We start from the raw sequence: 20,148 nt of genomic DNA on the forward strand, positions 1-20,148 counted from the left end.
GCCGAGCTGGGAGAGTGCGCCAGTTGAGCACACTCTAATTACTCTGTCTTGCTCTTTTCTTTCGAGGTGCGACGGCAACGGCGGCGATTGGAGGGAGCCAACGAGGAGAGCGTAGCGAGAGAGAGAGAGACAGAAGATAGGGGAAAGCCGGCGAGTCGCTGGCAGACCTGCGCGCGCATCTCGCCGGCTTGACGAGAGAAGATCGGCAGTATCTGCTGGAAAGTCGTACGGCCCGCCGCGCGCACACAAATTTTCCGAATTATCTTGTTTTGTCCGTGAGTTCCCGCGCCCTCGCCGAAGACTTGAGTTACATGCGATACGTGCCCGGTGCGCGGAGTGTTCGTTTAAAGTTTCGTATAAATTGCGAAGCCGGCACCGGTGCACGTGGGCGACCAGCGAGGTGACGCGGGCGTGTGCGCGCGTGCGGCCATCTTGGTGAGCTGGTGAGTGTGAGTCTCGCGCCGATTTGCTTAGCTGGGCGGAACGAGGCACGGCACGATACACATATACACACACACGTACACTCCTCGCAACAACAGCAGACGAACACACCCGAAACATATTAACAACAGCCACAACAACAGGAATAAACGTAGCGGTAACAACAACAATAACAACAACAGTAATTAACCGCAACATTCACAACAACACCAACATAATAATCGACAACATCACCGCAGCAAGGGACGAGGGAGAAACGAGGATACAAAGAGAGCGGTCGCCTAGATATCCCGCTTGTATTTGCAGAGTATTTTGGAGACGAGTATAGGAGCACCGAGGCGGACAACGGAGTTAACGCGAGGCAAGGTCGGTGTGGTGTTTTCTCTTTCTCTCTCTCTCTCTGTCCGAGGCGTTGAATAAACACCTCGCAGTTCGGCAGCCCTGCCGATTGCGAGGTCGTTCATTATTGTATCTCGGGTCGTTTATTTTTATTGTAACCTTTTCTTTTGTATTTCGATTTTCTTTGGTTTGTAGTTTCGTTTTATTTTATGATTTTCTCTTTATTTGTATTTCTTTGTTTCTTCACCTTGATTATTTTGTAATTTCTTTTTCTTTCGCATTTTCTTTATTTCATATTTTGTTAGCCAATTATTTGATTTGATTTAGTTGTTTGATTTTGCGTTGGCTTTATTTACTCTTTTGTTCTTGTCATTAATACAATTATTATTAAAGCTTGTTGTTACACCTACTCCCGCCCCCCTTTTTTTTTTCCTTCTTCACCTATGTCGTCACTCCCATCCTGAATATAACGGTTCGCGTACGATTAACGCGTGTGCTCGGCGCGTTATTTAGCCGCGGGAACGACCTTTGCTTCCCGAATCCCCGAATAAATAATTTGTACGGACAGTCACGAGCCATCCGTTGAAGGACGACTGGATTTCTCCGTTACATGGCATCCCTTGTGGGGATGAGCGGTGCGTACGCGTGATCGGGTATTCTTGTGTGCCTTTTCGAACGTTTGTTCAGGAGTGACTAGCGGCGACCTGATATTGTTGTTGTTAATTGTTTCTGCTGTGTGTGCGCCGTGTTTCCCAGTGGATAGGCGTGAGTTGCTTTGTGGTTGGGAAATTCGAATAAACGCCTGAGAATTCTTGGACTTTTACGAACGCGAAAGACCAGGGGCTAGGGGAAAAACGCATCGGTTGAGGTGCTCAAGTCGCGTGGTGGCAGTACTGCCAACGGGGCTTACCTGCATTTTCGCCTCGAGATCAAAGCCTGATAACGATGCCACCCATCCCAGGTAAACAAGAATTGTTTATCCGTCGCCTTAAGAGGCAGCCTGAACTGCAGCAGCTGCGTGCGCGCATTCTGCGCATGCCCCCACAGCAACTCACTGAATTGATGCTCCAGGAGGGCTTGAGTGCCGAGGGGGAGACGACCGTCCTTCAGGACCGATTTTTCCGGGCTTTCGTTATGGCCGCACGGCCAGAGACTGATGCCCCCCTTTTTCCCGAGGATTTCCTATCGGGACGTCTACCGGAATCAGGTCAGGCCGGTCAGGCAGGAGACCGGGACTCAGGGGTCGATCAGAGCCTGGCTACACTGTTGGAGCAGGCTTTGACACGGGAGGTGAACGTTAACCCGTCGGGAGGAGGGGACACCTCCCTCCTTCATCCCTCCGGACGAAAGAAAGTCCAGCACTCCCCCCCCGCGGCAGGGGTAGCGGAGCCGTTTGACTTGGCTAATCGTACCCTGATCGACGCGGGGGACGCGAGTAGTTCTTCGGGCACCGAAAGAGGGGGAAGACATGAAGTCTCCGTGTTAGGTCCGCTAGATTCGCGGGTGGATGCGACGCACGCGAACAGGAAGGACGGGCTGGGAGCAGCGACACTACCGCGTGTGGTACCCTTGGGTCCTGCACAACCAGTCCCCGAACAGCCGAATCCCGTTTTGCCCCCCAGTCTCGCCATGATCGACCCAGCGGTCTTGAATCAACTAGTTTTGGTGCTTCAAGCGTTCGGATTTGGCGCAGGGGGTCAGGCCCCAACAACGCGTGAGGCCCTACCGCTTCGGGTCCCCCTTGACATGTCGGTGACTCGGACACTGCCAATGCGCACAGCGACTGGTATGGGGCAGGAGGAGACCCGGGGACAGTCCCCCGGACGTTCGAGCTCCGGCGGCCTTGCTGACCGACTTGAACGAATGATAGCCACTTCCGGCGCAAGTGGGGGGAAACGCCGACCCAGGCCGACACCAACCCACGACTTTCCGGCGTCGTCGCCAAAGTCGTCTAGCGAGTCGGATCGAGGGCGATTACGCCGAGGAAGGCGACTCGGCAGAAGGTGACGGGAAGCGCGGGTGAGCTTTTCGGAATCGAGTGAGGAGAGCACTCGGAGCTCCATGAGCAACCCTGAGGAACCGCGTTCTCGTCGCCGATGCCGGTCTCGTCGGGGCGGTCGGGCCAGGTCGAGCTCTTGTGACTCCAGACGGGGCACATCCAGGGGACGTTTGAACGGGAAGCGAGCCGATGCCGTGACCGCGTTCCGCACATGGAATCTAAAATTCAACGGGGCACTGGGTTCGGCTGCGGAACGTTTCCTGGAGAAGCTTGAGCGTTGCGTGCGGATGTACAAACTCCCGGACTGCGAGGTGTTGCCAGCCCTGGATGTGATTTTCCTGGACCGCGCGGAGGTATGGCTGGCCAACAAACTCGGAACGTGGCGGACGTTCCGAGATTTCGCAGACAGTTTCCGCCGGCACTACTGCCGAGCGTTGTCAAGGGAGGAACTATATGACGTATTGGCTCGCCGAACGCAAGCCCAAGACGAGTCCATTGGCGACAACCTGACCGCATTTGAGAGCGTCATCAGAAGGATGAGACCCCCTCCCTCGGAAAGAAAACAAGTCCGATTGGCCAAAGCGGGTCTCAACCCTGAATACGGGAGGTATATCAGGGAAAAGTCCGTGCATACCCTGCGCGACCTGGAGTATTACGGCGAGAAATTAGAGAAGCATCGTGAATGCGAGAAGAGATGGCACCCTCCGTCTGTCAAGGACAACCTGCCAGTGGAAGATGCCGCCTATCGGGGGAAAGGAAAGAGGGCGAACGTAGCAGCCAATGCCGTGGCCACCCCGACGAAGGTGCCTGTGGCAGATAAGGCCAAGGCCAAGAAGAAGAAGAAAAAGGGGAAAACCTCCGGCACCGCCACAACCGGACGGTCATCCGGTAGCGAATCGGGAGGGCAGTGTGCGGCGAGCAGCCCAGTGCAGCCCACACTGCGGAAAGGCCCCAACAACCAGAATCGGGGGAACACCGGGGGTGCGGGTGATAATCCGCGAACTGCCCCATCCTTGCAGGCGCCAACGCAGGCTGCGAGGCGCCAGCAAAACCCAAGGACCGGGCAGGATCGGGCCAACTTCCAGGGGAGGTGTTATGGCTGCAATGGAGAAGGCCATCGAATCTCGGAATGCCCAAGTCCTGGCCGAAACCAGACTAACCCAGTGCAGGGAAGCCCCATCTGCTTCCGATGTCATCAGCCAGGACACTACGCCCCGGGTTGCCCCCTAAGTAGGTCGAAAGAATCGTGCCAGAACTGTCAGGCCCCCAACTGCACATTCCGCACCTGCGCAAATTGCGAGCCAATACGGAGGCTGGCGGAAAACCGGCCTGCGGGGAGTGGTGGCCCAACGCTCTCGGCAATAACCCGCAGTGGGCTGCAGAACTCAGGCACAATGAATTCGACCTAAAGGTACGAGTTCAGGGTCGAGAGGAGACAGGGACGGACGGGGATTATTGGGTAGAGCTCGAAGAGCGTCTTGAGAGCCGTTGGCGAGTGACGGACAATGAGGAATCCCAGGACTTGCGTGAGGCACCGGAGAGCGAGAGGCGTCGGCCGAGGGTGGCAGTGCCCGCCGGCGAGCCATCGCCACGGGTTGCCCCCTCGTCTGAGACGTCGGTGGACGCTGATGAACAACCGGGATCCTCTGGGTCACCATCGGATGGAGTGTGTGCTCCAGTTGGTAGGAACGCGACGAAGGAACTGGAAGCTTCGTCGGTTCCGGTGGGGGCGGTGGTCGTGGAGGTCACGACTGACTGTTCTGCTGCATCTGATGGTGAGAACCCCGTCCTAGACGCAATCGTGGAAAACCGTCCATTGCTCATACTGCTCGTTGGCGGCAAAGCGTACAGTGCCCTGTTCGATACAGGGGCACAAGTATCAGTTGTGGGTCGCCGGCTTACACAAGACTTTCGAGCTCGAGTGCAAAGAATCCCTGGCGCGGTGAATGGTTTCTCGGGCACATCAGTCAGTATGCTGGGGAAGCTGCGACTGACGATCGAGATCGACACGGTGGTCCGGTCGATTGAGGCATATGCGTGCGAGCAGGATTTGCAGTACGATATGTTTCTGGGACAGGATTTCATCCGTGCGTTCGGATTTCGGTTAGATGCCAAGGAGGACACATGGAGTGTCGAGGGTCGGGACATGTGGTATCACTTTGCGCAGAGAGTAGGAAACCGCATATACTTTCCCGACCGACCGAGGAACCTGAGCTTGGCCGCGGAAGTTGGAGGGCTTTCGACACTGCAGGAACCCCAGCGACTACAGATCGAGGCGCTGGTGCGGCGAGTGGTGCCGAAGGAATCACCGGCGCAGACGGACTTGATCGAACACGCCATCGACGTACAGGGTGCGAGGCCGATCAAGACACCGATGCGCAGGTACTCCCCGCAGGTCACCGAATTCATCCGCCAGGAGATTGCGGACTGGCACAAAAAGGGGTTAATCCGTCCGTCCCAGAGCGAGTGGTGTAGCGCACCGGTGGTCGTTAAAAAGCACGACGGAAGCTACCGCCTGTGCATCGACCTGCGACCGGTGAACAAAACCACTCGCATCGACGCTTATCCGATGCCGGGGGTAGATGTGATACTCGACCGGTTGCGAGGGGCCCGGTACATTTCCAAAATTGACCTTAAGAGCGCTTACCTCCAAGTACCGTTGCAAGAAGACAGCAAGAAGTACACAGCCTTTGGAGCGCCGGGTTGCGGTCTTTGGGAATGTAACCGGATGATCTTCGGATTGGTCAATGCCCCTGCAACCTTCATGCGCTTGATGGACGCACTGTTCGGACCAGACTTCGAGCCGCACGTGTTCAAGTACCTCGACGACGTGATTATAGTCACGGAAACGTTCGAGGACCACTTGGTGTGGCTCGAGAAGGCGCTGAAGCGCATGGTTCAGGCGGGACTGGAGATCAACGTCGAGAAGAGTGAGTTTGGTTGCTCGAGTGTGACGTTTTTGGGGTATCTTCTCGACGAGAGCGGGCTGCGGCCAGACCCCAACCGCGTGAAACCCGTTTTGGACTTTCCAGCCCCGCGGAACATCAAACAGTTGCGCCCCTAAGTACCCCTAACGAAGCTGTTGCGCAAGAACCAAGCCTGGCGCTGGGACTTCGAACAGCAACAAGCGTTTGATTCGCTAAAACAAGCGCTGACCGAGGCCCCAGTGCTAGTGCGTCCAGATTTTACCCGGATGTTCTATGTGCACTGCGACGCGTCGTCCTATGCACTCGGAGCATGTCTGATGCAAAAGGACGACGAGGGGTACGACCACCCGGTATGTTACGCGAGCCGCACACTGAATGAACACGAGAGGAACTACACCGTGTCAGAGCTCGAATGCCTCGCCTTGCTGTTCGGCATTCACAAGTTCAGACCGTACATCGAGGGCGCGCATTTTACTGCAGTCACCGATCATACGGCTCTGACTTGGTTGAAAAATAAGAAAGATCCTTCGGGGCGGCTGGCCCGCTGGATCCTTGAGCTACAGCAATGGGACTTCGAGCTGGTGTATCGAAAAGGGGCATTCCACCATGTCCCGGATGCGTTATCTCGTGGGACAGGGGTCCAGGAGGACATCGCAGCATTCGACAATATTGTCGACTCGTGGTACCTCCAACGGTTGAAGGACGTGGAGTCAAAACCACAGAAGTTCCAGCATTGGAAAATCGACGACGGAATGCTGTACAGATATGGTACTAACGAACTCCTGGACCCAGTAACCCATAAGGAGCAGTGTTGGCGACTCGTTGTACCGGAGGAGCGTCGATCACGCGTCATGCAAGACGCTCATTGCGAACCGTCGGCGGGACATCTTGGTCGCGAGAAAACGTACGATCGCATCGCTCGCGAGTACTTCTGGCCGGGTATGTGGTACGATGTGCAGAAGTTTGTGCAGGCATGCCAACTATGCCAGCGTTACAAAGGTGAACAGGACGTACCGAAGGGCTTAATGAGCAAACGAGTGGTCGAGCGTCCGTGGGCAGTCATTGCCACGGACGTAATCGAACTACCCCGTAGTAAGAACCGGTATAAATACCTGGCGGTCTTTCAAGACCTGTTCACCAAATGGGTAGAGTTCAAGCCACTCACTGTCGCTACGGGAAAGACCTTGGGGAATGCCCTCGAGGAACTAATCCTTTTCAGATGGGAGATTCCCGAGTATTTAGTGAGCGACAGTGGTAAGAACTATTGCGGGGCCGAATTCAGGGGCACCCTCAAGGAATACGGGATTGAGCATGTACCCTGCCCACCCTACCACCAACAGGCCGATTTTTGCGAGCGGGCGATCAAGACGCTAAAGACCATGATCTCGATCTTCGTAGACCATGACCACCGCGATTGGGACAAACACCTGCACGAGTTTCGACACGCGATTAACACGGCCGTACAATCGACTACGACGGTATAGCCCGCGTTCCTGAACTTCGGAAGAGAGCCACGCCCAGCCAAAAGCTTACGAAGGGAAGTGGAAAAAAGAGGACCGTTCGTGCGTCTTACTCCTGAGGAATGGGCCGACCGGATGAAGCGCCTGAACGCATTGCGGAGCCTCGTGCTTAGGCACATTGACCAGGCGCAGAACAAACAAAAGAGGCATTATGACCGCAATCGTCGGTTTGCCCGATTCCAGGAGGGCGACATGGTGTGGCGAAGGTCGCACACCCTCTCTAACGCGGCGAAGGGTAGAAACGCGAAGTTAGACCCCTCGTACATCGGGCCGTACAAAGTGCTAGAGGTACTGTCCCCGGAATTATATATCCTGACAACGGACAGCAAGAAACAGGTAGATCGCGTACATGTAAAGGAGCTAAAACGGTATGTCCCGCCGCGAAGAGAACCCTAGAACATAAGAGGGAGGAAGGACACTAGTTAGGGAACCCTTGCAGATCACGGCGCGCGCTCCACTCCCTTCCCCCTTTCCCGAAAAGTACCTTTTATCGCCACAATAGGTCGTTGACGGCCAAGTGGTTTGAGTCGTCGATCCGCTCAGTGTTGCATGCTAACTTCTGTACTAATTTGGTGGAGGGTAGCTTCAGTTCTATTAATCCAGTCGCGAAAGGGGTACGGTGTGGGAGCTTTACTCTGTCTTTGTCTGTTTACAGGAGGTTCTCGACATGAGCCTGGAGGAGGAGATTGGCCACCTTCAAGCGCTGGTGGGCCCGACTCAGGGGCGGGAGGCGATGGCCCCCGCAGAGTCTCTGGGAGGATCGGGGGTAACTGCAGCTGGCAGCCATGCCGCTGCGGACCTACCACCCGCGGACCCCCCCGAGGTGCGGGAGCTCGCCCCTCGCCCCGGGCCTGATGGGCAAAACCCTGAGGGGGAACCCGACCCTACTCTTGGGCCGGCCGCGGATGCGATGGGCGAGGCCAGTGGTGGCGCGCCCTCGGCGCCGCCGGCCGCTGCTCCTCTCCCGCCGCATCTGAAACGGCAGGCTCGGGAGCAGCGGGAGAAGGAGGCTCTCAAAGCCAACTTCGTCCCGCTGGAGTCGGTTCCCCACCCGGGTCGGGCCGAGTGGGACAACCACCTCAACACCGGCCCAGCTCGTCAGGCGCTTCCGCTCCAGCAGGCGCTGGCCAACTTGGTTTCCCGGGCACCGCGGGCCCGCGCTCGGATTGGGCGCGCCTACGCGGGGGTGGCCATGGGCCTCCAAACCGCCCGCACCCGGGGTCTACAAACCCGCATAGAACCGGGCACCCCGGGTTTGCGATTCGGAGCGGCCAGGGAGGAGGACCATGGCCCCCCACCGACGGTCCGGGAGGAACCACACGCCCCGAGGCGGGAAGTAGAAATCCCCTTCGAGGTGCAGTTCCTCCCGGCGTCGGGTGAGCCAGAGGAAAGGCCACGCAGGGCGCTCCCGCCGATGCGGCCCGGCGGACGGGGTCTCTTCCCCCCCGAGGGATACCAGGATGAGGACGTCCCCGAACCCTCGAGGAAGAAGAAAGCTGGGCGGCTTCCCAACTTCTCCACAGACGTAGAGTTCCGCTACGTCGGCGACAGCCCGCCCTCGCAGAAAATCCCGACTGCGAGAGTAGAGGCGACAAGCCGGCGTGAGGCGGACCGAGACGCGTCCGGAGGGGTTGGGCAAACCCAGACCTCGGGGGCGGAGCCGGTTCTCCCCGAAGGGGTGAACCTGGACAAACCTGGCCCCATGGAGGTGGAGGACCCCGGGTCGAGCTCACCCCCGGGACCGGGGCTGGCTGGTGACGGACCTGCGGTTGGAGGGGAGGCGTCGGGCCAGACGCGTTTGTGGCGCCCGTTCATCGACGACGACGGCGTCTTCTGGAAGGTGTACCCGGACGGCCGTCGTCGCCGAAGGACACGGGCTGGAGCCAAGCGCGGTCCGGCCAAGAAAAGGGCCCTTCTCACCGCCAACTCGGGTGCGTCGGGAACACCCCTCCCCGTGTCGACGCAAGAATCCGCCATCCAACGGCCGGAGCTCCAGTCGGAAGCCACGGCAGCGGCAAAGGCCGAACCGGCACCAGGCCGACAGGCCGGCACCGGACCAGGCCGAGCGCCGTGCCGGGCCCCACCACGCTGGCAAGCGCTGGAGCGTTACGCCGACAGGATGGCGGAAACCACCCCCTCCACGTCATCGTCACCGGCGTCGATGGGGACGTCGCCACCGCCATCGGCGACGTCGGTGGCACAGTCGCCGGTGCCCTCGGCAGCCATGCCGGCAGTGGCATCGGTAGCTTTGCCATCTTTGGCGCCACCGGAACCATCGACGCCGTCGCCGCCCTCCCCTCGATCGATTGCCCTGGCATACCTTGCCGGGCTGTCGATTGGGGACCGGCTGCGGTTCGTCGCTGAGGCGAGCGAGCTCTCGCAGCCTCCACCCCGTCAGGAAAATCAGTAAGACGGGGAAGCGACGAGGTAAGTTATGTTTGACCCTGCTTATTCTTTCTTTTTGGTTTGTTTGCATCCGATTTGTTTCTCCTCTGGTTTATTTCAAGCTGACCCTCTTCCTTCATCATCATAATCCTTTAATATTATTTTAGTTGATTTGATCTAATTAGGTACCCTCCCAGCTCGAGTACGGCGCCCGGGCGGTGAGAGCGGGGGAAACAGCCCCCGATCCTGGTAGAAGGATCGGTTGCTTCGGGGGGGCTGTGACGGAGAATCACGGCTCGACCGTTGCTCTCCGCCGGGCTCTCACCGATTCCCCATGTGCCTCGCCGAGCTGGGAGAGTGCGCCAGTTGAGCACACTCTAATTACTCCGTCTTGCTCTTTTCTTTCGAGGTGCGACGGCAACGGCGGCGATTGGAGGGAGCCAACGAGGAGAGCGTAGCGAGAGAGAGAGAGAGACAGAAGATAGGGGAAAGCCGGCGAGTCGCTGGCAGACCTGCGCGCGCATCTCGCCGGCTTGACGAGAGAAGATCGGCAGTATCTGCTGAAAAGTCGTACGGCCCGCCGCGCGCACACAAATTTTCCGAATTATCTTGTTTTGTCCGTGAGTTCCCGCGCCCTCGCCGAAGACTTGAGTTACATGTGATACGTGCCCGGTGCGCGGAGTGTTCGTTTAAAGTTTCGTATAAATTGCGAAGCCGGCACCGGTGCACGTGGGCGACCGGCGAGGTGACGCGGGCGTGTGCGCGCGTGCGGCCATCTTGGTGAGCTGGTGAGTGTGAGTCTCGCGCCGATTTGCTTAGCTGGGCGGAACGAGGCACGGCACGATACACATATACACACACACGCACACTCCTCGCAACAACAGCAGACGAACACACCCGAAACATATTAACAACAGCCACAACAACAGGAATAAACGTAGCAGTAACAACAACAATAACAACAACAGTAATTAACCGCAACATTCACAACAACACCAACATAACAATCGACAACAACACCGCAGCAAGGGACGAGGGAGAAACGAGGATACAAAGAGAGCGGTCGCCTAGATATCCCGCTTGTATTTGCAGAGTATTTTGGAGACGAGTATAGAAGCACCGAGGCGGACAACGGAGTTAACGCGAGGCAAGGTCGGTGTGGTGTTTTCTCTTTCTCTCTCTCTCTCTGTCCGAGGCGTCGAATAAACACCTCGCAGTTCGGCAGCCCTGCCGATTGCGAGGTCGTTCATTATTGTATCTCGGGTCGTTTATTTTTATTGTAACCTTTTCTTTTGTATTTCGATTTTCTTTGGTTTGTAGTTTCGTTTTATTTTATGATTTTCTCTTTATTTGTATTTCTTTGTTTCTTCACCTTGATTATTTTGTAATTTCTTTTTCTTTCGCATTTTCTTTATTTCATATTTTGTTAGCCAATTATTTGATTTGATTTAGTTGTTTGATTTTGCGTTGGCTTTATTTACTCTTTTGTTCTTGTCATTAATACAATTATTATTAAAGCTTGTTGTTACTCCCGCCCCCCTTTTTTTTTCCTTCTTCACCTATGTCGTCACTCCCATCCTGAATATAACGGTTCGCGTACGATTAACGCGTGTGCTCGGCGCGTTATTTAGCCGCGAGAACGACCTTTGCTTCCCGAATCCCCGAATAAATAATTTGTACGGACAGTCACGAGCCATCCGTTGAAGGACGACTGGATTTCTCCGTTACAAACGAAACAATAAATTGATCCAGGATACCATACCTTATGTTTTTGGGTGCGCTGAATCTAAATCCGGGCTCAAAATTCAAAAATTTTGCTTACATAATTAAATGTGGCCGGTTTTTTATTAAAAAATAGGGAAATTTTGAAAAAAAAAAATTTTTTGGAATTTTTTTTCTACCATAACACATGTCAATATCGAAATCTTTCTTGAACCTTGAGTGCATAAAATTGTTGAACTTTAACAGAAAATTTTTATAATCAAAGTTTTTTTTCCAAAATGGCGGAAAAAATGCCAAAATCTGGAAATAAATGAGTTTTAGGTTACTATTTTTTTCTCAAAAACTATGAGGTTAAGGAAAAAGTTTTATATAACAAAAATGTCTTATAATTTCTCAAGGAATACTCTAAAATTTTTTGAAAATTTTTTTTAATTTTTCAAAAAATAACAAAATTGAAAATTTCAAAAAAATTTCGAAAAATTCTGGAAAAACTAGAGAGTATTCTTTGACTAATTCTAAGACATTTTTGATCTTATAAATTTTTCCTGAAAGCCTATAGTTTTCGAGAAAAAAATTCTCAAATAATTATGGAAATTCTATTCAACCGTTTTAACTTCTGGAATTTCATAAGATAAGTTGAGGTATAAACGTACCGAAGTTTAATTTATCAAGAGGTTCTAAATAAAGTATTGCGTAAGTACCTCTAAAGTGTGACTACTTTCAGTTTATATTTATATTTTACTCTTAGCGTAACCCAGAGACAACAGCGTGGACGTAGTAAAATTATGTCTCCTTCGAGGTGCTTGTTTACAGTGAGTCCCCTTGCCTCTTACTCTATGGGGTGTTTGTTTATAGTGAGTCCCCTTGCCTCTCATTCCTCGGAGTGCTTTTTTATAGTGAGTCCCCTCGCCTCTTACTCTACGAGGTGCTTTTTTATAGTGAGTTCCCTGGCCTCTCACTGTAATCAGACATGCTTTGCTTTCATGCATGCACTGCAAAAAAACAAATTGCACTTCTCACAGTACATATATGTTCTTATTGGACAAATGGAACACTTGTTCTGTTTCTTTTTTCGAATTGTTGTATGCTTTTCCTTATTTTTTTCAGCATCATGAATGTAACTTTTCTCGAAAGCCTATAGTTTTCGAGAAAAAAATTCTCAAACAATTGTGGAAATTCTATTCAACCGTTTCAACTTTTGGAATTTCATAAGATAAGTTGGGGTGCAAATGTACGGGATTTCCATTCTCCATGAGGTTGGAGGAAAAAATCGTATTACCTGAGTATTTCCTGTGTGCTCATAACATTTATATTTAGATTTTACTCTCAGCGTAGCCCATCTCTTCTCTTAGAAAAGTTTTACCAAAACCTATTTGGGCAGATCGATTGAAGTCGATAAACATAACGTGGTTTTTCAACTCAAAAGTTATTCAAATTTATCCTTTGAAATTAGGAGATTTTCTTAACACTTTCGTGTTTATATTAGCAATGCCTCGAAAAAGATCGAGAAGTGCTGTTTCTTCTGAATCTGGAAGTGAATTCTGGTATTTTTTCATCACGGTAATTATCTGAATCACTATCTGAATCATTTTCAGAATCTGACGAACCAGAATATTCTGCATTTGGTATCATGCAATTTTCATCATCGTCTGTGGTGCATGATTCAGATTCACTTACAGATTCAGAAGAAACAGCACTTCTCGATCGAGCCCGGATTTAGATTCAGCACACCCAAAAACATAAGGTATGGTACCCTGGATCAATTTATTGTTTCGTTTTACAAATGAATTTTGCGATCAAAAATATGTCCAAAAACTGACCTCTTTGGTCGTTAATGGGTTAATGTGTTCGTAAGGGATTCTAAGGGAAATTCGTCAGACTCACGCTTAATTAATTTCTAGAAAGAAAGAAAAATGAGATAGAAAGAGAAAAAAGGAAAGAAAGAAAAGAAAAGATAGCCACATACACAATTCACTTACTTTTTATTTTATTAGATTACTCTACGATAGGATGTGTTCTCTCTGCTCTTTGACTTCTATCTCTCTCTAAATTCTGGATACACTTCGGCTGACTCTGCTTGGGCTGACTTCTTGGGCTGACTTTTTTGCACTACTGATTCTTCTCAAAATTTTTTTATTCTTCTGTGTTTCATCCAGCACTGGTCCCGTGGTATTTACAAAGCTTTTTATAAGCAATGGGTGGTTGGGTGGAAATTTCCTTCTTCTGGCCCATGACATAATGACGATTAAATTTTTTGTATTGGTGGGAAAAATTTTCTTATCCGATTTGGTATCTGTAATTGGTCGGAGGGCGTGAGTTTTCAGACAGAGATAGGGCGGTCCTTTCTTAACTTGGGCCTTTTTCTCCAGAGATGGCTCTTGGAGTGCCACTTTCAAGAGCAAGAGTGACGCTATGGTTTATAATTATTTACACAAAATCGTAATAGACTTAGTTAATTTTATCGATACATGGTGATTATTTAATAGTGAGGGAATTATAATAACTATAAATTACAATAATTCAATAATTAACTATTATAAACATTTAGAAAAATCCAAGAACTTCTAAGAGTTATTATAAAATGCATTATTGTTGTTTTATTGTTGTTTTAGCTTAAAACATGAAATTATTTATCAGTGCTTTTGTTCTTCTAAGGGTTGAACTGGATAAATAATATATCTTAAAAAGATGCGCATTATGGTACGATGGTTATTAGAAAAATCCCTATTTGATTTACTGTAATAGTAACTTACAAAATTGATTAAATCCCATTTAATATTACGGATATTCTCTTAGTGTTTTCTTTATTTTCTGACTAAAATAATTTTCAGTATAAGAGCTCGATTATAGTTTTCAGGAAGCCATAATTATCTATTAATAATTGAAATAAGAAAAATTTCCGTATCTCAAAAATGTTATTTTATTCGATTTCAATAGGAAGTTGTAAAGTTTCAATAGTAAATTGTAAAGTGTGTGGCGGAGAATTTCGGGGGTCTTAACCGCGCTACCGAATCTCTCCCGCCACAAGGTCTGTTTAGCTTTTTACCCTCGGTTATTTAGGGCGCCCGACCGCCGTTTGACTAGGGCGATCGTCGGGGATAGGGCCTAAAGGTCGTTGCGTATCCCGGTTTGCTTTCACGGCGACTGCGCAGGGTGGGCAAACGGGTGGGTACTCGCGATCTCCTCTACTCCAGGCCTCGGTATCCAACAATTCGTTTCCTCTTTGTCTCCTCGCTTATGATATGCCGGCAGCTCAGATGATGACTCCTTATTTCAGATCGGAAGTCCGTTTGAATTCGCGCGTATGTTACCTATCCTATCATGGGAACCGAAAATATACGAACCAGTGTTACCCGTTCATGGCTGAAAATAATCAGCATGCAAATAAGGCAGGGTAACAAGAAGCAAAAATTTTTACAAAGAACAATTAATCACTTTTATTGACTTATTTCATAATTCATATGCATGTGGTCTGATTAATTAGGGTCAATATGATTCTGCATAATTATACGTAATAGCAAGGACATGAAGTAATAGAAATACTAATATTCTCCCGATCGGTCTTTGATTGACGAAAATAGCGCAATGATCAGCGTGAATAATTGGATCACTGATTTTATTCGTCTAAGCCTAACATTCGCAATAAACTACTATTTTGGCGAAAGGTCAGCGCGAACTATTTAAACACGGATTCTCTTTGTCTGATCGTAACACCTGCAATAACTAATATTTTGGCGAAAGGTCAGCGCAAATAACTAAATCACGGATTCTCTTTGTCTGATCCTAACACTCACGCGTTCGATTCTACGAAATGGCGGAAAGGTCAGCGCAAATAACAGGATCACTGATGATTTTATTCGTCTGAGCCTACATTCGCAATAACTACTATTGGCGAAAGGTCAGCGCGAATAACTTAATCACTGATTTTAATTCGTCTGATCCTAACACTCACGTTCAATTCTACGAAATGGCGGAAAGGTCAGCGCAAATCCATGCGTCGCGACGACCTACTGCACCGAGAAATCCACTCCCGCACTCCGCGATTATTACTAATGAGTGGCACTTTGCCTACTTACGGTTTTCCTGCTTAGATTCGGCGAACGAAATTAGCGTGAAAAAAGGTGTTAGCGCAATTAATCCTGCTAAACGAGAAGTATGGTGGCACAACCACTCCTTCTGGCTAGAAGAACAGCGGCAAAATGGACGAGAATCGGCTTTTCGCGGTCAAAGATCGCTTTTCTTCTCCTTTTTCCGAGAAGAAATACTATTATTGGTCGGTATGCTAATTCGGATATCGGTAGCGCCCTCCGAATATTTCATCATTGGTCCATATGTAAATTAGAAAGATACAGCGCCCTCCTTGATTCTTCTAGTTTCGTCGTTATTTATCCCCCCCCCCCTCCCCCACTAAGTTAACTAGCATTAATTGATGGGAAAGATCTACCCCTACTCTTATCTATTTTTCTATGCGGACGGAAATCAAATTTTATTCTAATTCGCTTATTGGTCGTGACGTCACCAGCGAATTTTGTCAGAAGTTCGAATACTGTCGGTTAATTTAACGATTAAATTTATCAGAGTATTTGTCACTCGCTATTATAATAGAGGGTGTGTCGGTCGCATGCGAATTTTCATAATTCGGTATTTCTTTCATGTTCATTTTTAATTTTAATTTTAGTTAGTTACGAATAAATATATAATATAAGTCATCTCAACTGTAGCGCCCCCATCTTCGCATTTACATAAAATTCTGTTCATCATTTCATATAATCTGTCTCGCTTGCTCTTGTTTAGTCTATTTTGCTCGCTCTGTCTCGCTCGCTCACTCTTAGTCTGTCTTGCTCGTTTTTATTTAGTCTATCTCGCTCGCTCTGTCTCGCTCTGTCTCGCTCGCTCTCAGTCGGTCTCGCTCGCTCATGCTCAGTTTATCTCGGCGCTTCAAAATGGCCGCTTGCTCTCTCGCGCGTGTACCTCATGTTTCCGTAACGGTCTTTGGAGCGCCTCCTCGGGCGCTCCCGTGTCGGTCAGGTGACGTGTTCCCGGGTGTTTGTGTGTGTATATCGTTGTGAGTGTGTGTGGCGCTCAGGATGTCGCCGATGGTGTTCGGTAGCCCGACACAGCTGATTGCCGACTGCCACTTCATCGGCGATTTTCTGCTCGCCCCACGTGTTTCAGTGTTTCGTGAGTGTTGGTGTTAGTGGCTGGGAGTGTAACGGATCTGCATGTGTCATCAACATGCATTTCCATTGCATTTCCCAGTGAAGTTTCCCGTTTTTCTTTCTCCAGTCGGCAACACGTGGTCGTGAGTGAGTGTGTGCGTGCGCTCTCTTATTCCGTGGTGCGCTCCTTTTTTTCTGAGTGTCCGTCGGATCGCGTTCGTCGAGCTTGTTTCGCCAATAACTCCGGTTTTGTTGTTCGGGCATGAAAAAGGTTAATTGTTTCTTTTAGGGCGCGTTTGTTTTCATTTTGTGCAACTGGTTACGGAGCGGCAAGGGACGGAAATGGCTTTCCTGAGGTGTTGCAAACAATGCAACGCTCAGGAAAAACCTTGTAATGTACCGCATTACAAGTGTAATGAAAACTATTAATTTATTGTAATTTGCATTCAAGCCTCTAATATATATGTAATTGTTTTTTCTTTGGTAAGTACATTATTTTCACTATTATTATTCATGTTTCTTCTTACTGTTTGCTTGTTTATCCGTTGGACTTGACGTCGATAGGGAAGCGAACCATGCATTGCTTGGTATTCTAAGTCTTAAATTAGTTATCCTTTGTTGTGCTGTAGTGCGCTCTGTTTTGCCAAAGTACCGTTGATAAATCTATTGAATAAGATAATCTGTCATTTCAATATATTTTTTTATTTTATCTTTGAGTATTTCACAGTTGTGGCTATCATTAGCACAATGTTTATCATTGCAATTTGTTTGGAATTTTTTGTTATAATAAGTGCAATTTAGACACGTAAGTGTATCTTTGTTGCACCTGCGAGCTGTGTGATTGTCAGCGCATTTCATGCACGTGGCTTTGTTTCTGCATCTACTGCCATTGTGGTCAAATTTTGAACACTTGTAGCAATAAGTTGTATTTATAATGTCAAAAACTCTACAATTTTAACAGCCGATAAATAGTCTATTATTGCTTTCTTTGATGTGCTTGTATAAATTTGGAGTTACTTCAATTATTGCAGTTACTGATTGAGTCTTATCATTAGTATAAACATGTAATACTTTACATTTTTCATCATACTGATTAAAGTTTCTTTGGTTAATGTCTGATTCAATATCTTTCTTATTTGTTGTGAAAACTTTGAGAATACCCGTTACTTTTACAGTTGATTTTTCAATTTGTCAATTTTATCAATTTTTATTGTCGACGGTAATTTTCTCGTAAGAGTTTTTTCAATAGAGTTAATACTTTCTTCATTTATGTAGTTTATTATGATTAATTCATTATTTTTGGAATGGATTTTTCTTGTTTGAATAGTTTTATCTTCTATTAGGTAATGAGCAACATTTTCGAAATTAGTAGTATCATTAGTATTGGTCTTTTTAACAACCAGTCTGGGCTCTTTTACTTTTTAGTTTGGGTGTGGTTATTACTTCAGCAAAAGTTTTGATGAAAGTATTTATTGGTTTGTTTTGTCTCTTTTGTTAATAATTCGTTCAACAGTGCATTTTTTTCTTTAATTCCTTATGTAGTTCTTTATGCAAATTATTTTCTATTTTTAGTGCATGAACCTCATCATACTCTTCAAAAGTAGGTGTTTCTATTTCTTGTCCATTTTCAAGGTTTTTTCATAAACTATTTAATTTAGTATTTCTTATTTAATTTCTTCTCTACTTATGAGTTTTAGTTAGGCGATGAATTTCCTTGCATTGTCACTGAGCTCTCCATATGGTACAATGGAGGTTATGGCAAAGTCCAGATGTTTATGGCAGATCACAAACGAACTCTTCATAATATTTATCGGATGGTCTTGATTTAATTTAAGAACAATTTCATTGGTATGTTAAAAATTCCCCCACACTAGTCATACTACCGCACCTACTTTGGTATTCGGATAACATTTATAGTATTTTGTTAGCGAGGTAGCTGCGTCGGGTGGCTCCGTTCTGCTCGACATCATTATTACGATATCAATGATCATAATATCAATCGAAATGACACAGATTAGACAAATTAAGTTTCTTTTACCATTTAATATTCGTTAATTATAAGAGAAAAGTTGTAAACTACCTATTTGCTATATAAAGAATAATTCTTCGACTTGTATTGACATATTCTGTAATAATTATAAATTAAAATAAGTTTTGCATATTTAAACCATATAAAAGCTTTGTGTGTCTTGTTATTAATAAAGACATAACGAAACATAAGAAAGCGATACTCGAAGAGCTATCTCTCGAGAAACAGGCCCAAGTTTACGAAGTCATGTACCGACCTCCCCGAAAAATCACGTCCTCTTGCCAATTAGGATTCAAATTTTGGATAAGAAAACCGAAAGACCAATCCGAAAAATCGGAGCTAACTTCATAGTCTCCTGCAGCAATGGGCCCGAAGAAGGGATTTTCCGCCTGCCATCTCCCAAGGGTTAAAAAGGCCGTGCGCGCCTCTGAAAGAGGCACTAGAGCTCACTCTGGAGCTCCACTATCAAGCGGCCAATAACTCTCAGCCGTTAAGAAACTATGAAGCCGAGCAGTAGAAAGAGAACCCAGCCAATTGTTCAAATGATCAAAAAAAATTAAAAATAGAAAATAACGCGCAAAGCTGAATAGAATGAACCGAATCAGTGGAAAAAAAAAGTTAGTAACTGTCTTAAATAATTTCTAGTTCTCTAAACGCTATCTCTTTCAATTAGACATTCGCGAATTATATCTATTTACTTCACCTTGATCAGCATAGGTTTGGGCTTGGTGAAGTGAAACGCAAGGGTCTAGGGATAAGTTTTGGATGCTTGCTACTTAAAAATCGTTACTCTTTTCTTCATATGCGACCATTGATTACAAGTTTTGAAAGGCGCTTAACTGCGTATAACTTGTAGAAAAAGTAAACTAAGAAACGACCTTGCCAGTCGTCCTGAAAACTACGGGAAATACGAGAGATCTGAACACAGGTCTGAGATTTTTCTGTTTCCTAGACTCTAGTGGAGATCTAAGCACAGGTCTGTGATTCATTACTAGACGTCACATAAGTAAATATATTATTGTCAGAAACCAAAATACAATAAAACTAAAGTAACTAAATTGTAGTTTGTATAAAAGCATTTCTCATGATCCCTGTTAAAAGAGAGAATGATGAAGAGTGAAGCCTCTATTGCTTTTGATTGGTTAGTTTGAGTTCTGACGTATTGATTTTGATTGGTCAGTTTAGCTCAAAGATAAGATCAATAGACAAATCACGGATTTATTAGATGACACAGAGCAACGCTTTTATACTGCTATTGATACTATCATAAACAATAATAATGGTGAATTCGATGATATTATGCCGGAACATTTGAATGCTTTAAACCCACCTTACAAATTACATTTAAAAAAAAATGTTTCGTAATGTTAATAAGAAATATCAGCATTAATGAAGGTCTATGTAATGGTACAAGGTTGCAAGTAATAAATTTATCAAATCATTTAATAAAATGTAAAATTTTAACGGGTGATAAAACAGGACAAATAGTTTTCTTGAACCGCATTACTTTATATTGTGAAAACGAATATCCGTTTGCCTTTAAAAGGAGACAGTTCCCAGTTAAATTAGCATTTGCTATGACTATTAACAAAGCTCAAGGGCAAACCTTCCGAAAAGTTGTCGTTGA

At 47.6% G+C, this 20,148-nt stretch overlaps 1 protein-coding gene across 4 annotated transcripts in view; it reads right to left on the bottom strand.

Moving 5' to 3' along the window:
- Positions 1-20,148, bottom strand: part of LOC131666738 (RNA-binding protein 39) — a 591,952-nt gene that overhangs the window by 568,092 nt on the left and 3,712 nt on the right. The gene's annotated exons all lie outside the window — the stretch shown is intronic.

This window comes from Phymastichus coffea, unplaced genomic scaffold (genome assembly GCF_024137745.1).
Source record: "Phymastichus coffea isolate CEN01 unplaced genomic scaffold, Cenicafe_Pcof_1.1 PCOF00004, whole genome shotgun sequence".
NCBI classification, from domain to species: Eukaryota; Metazoa; Arthropoda; class Insecta; order Hymenoptera; family Eulophidae; genus Phymastichus; species Phymastichus coffea.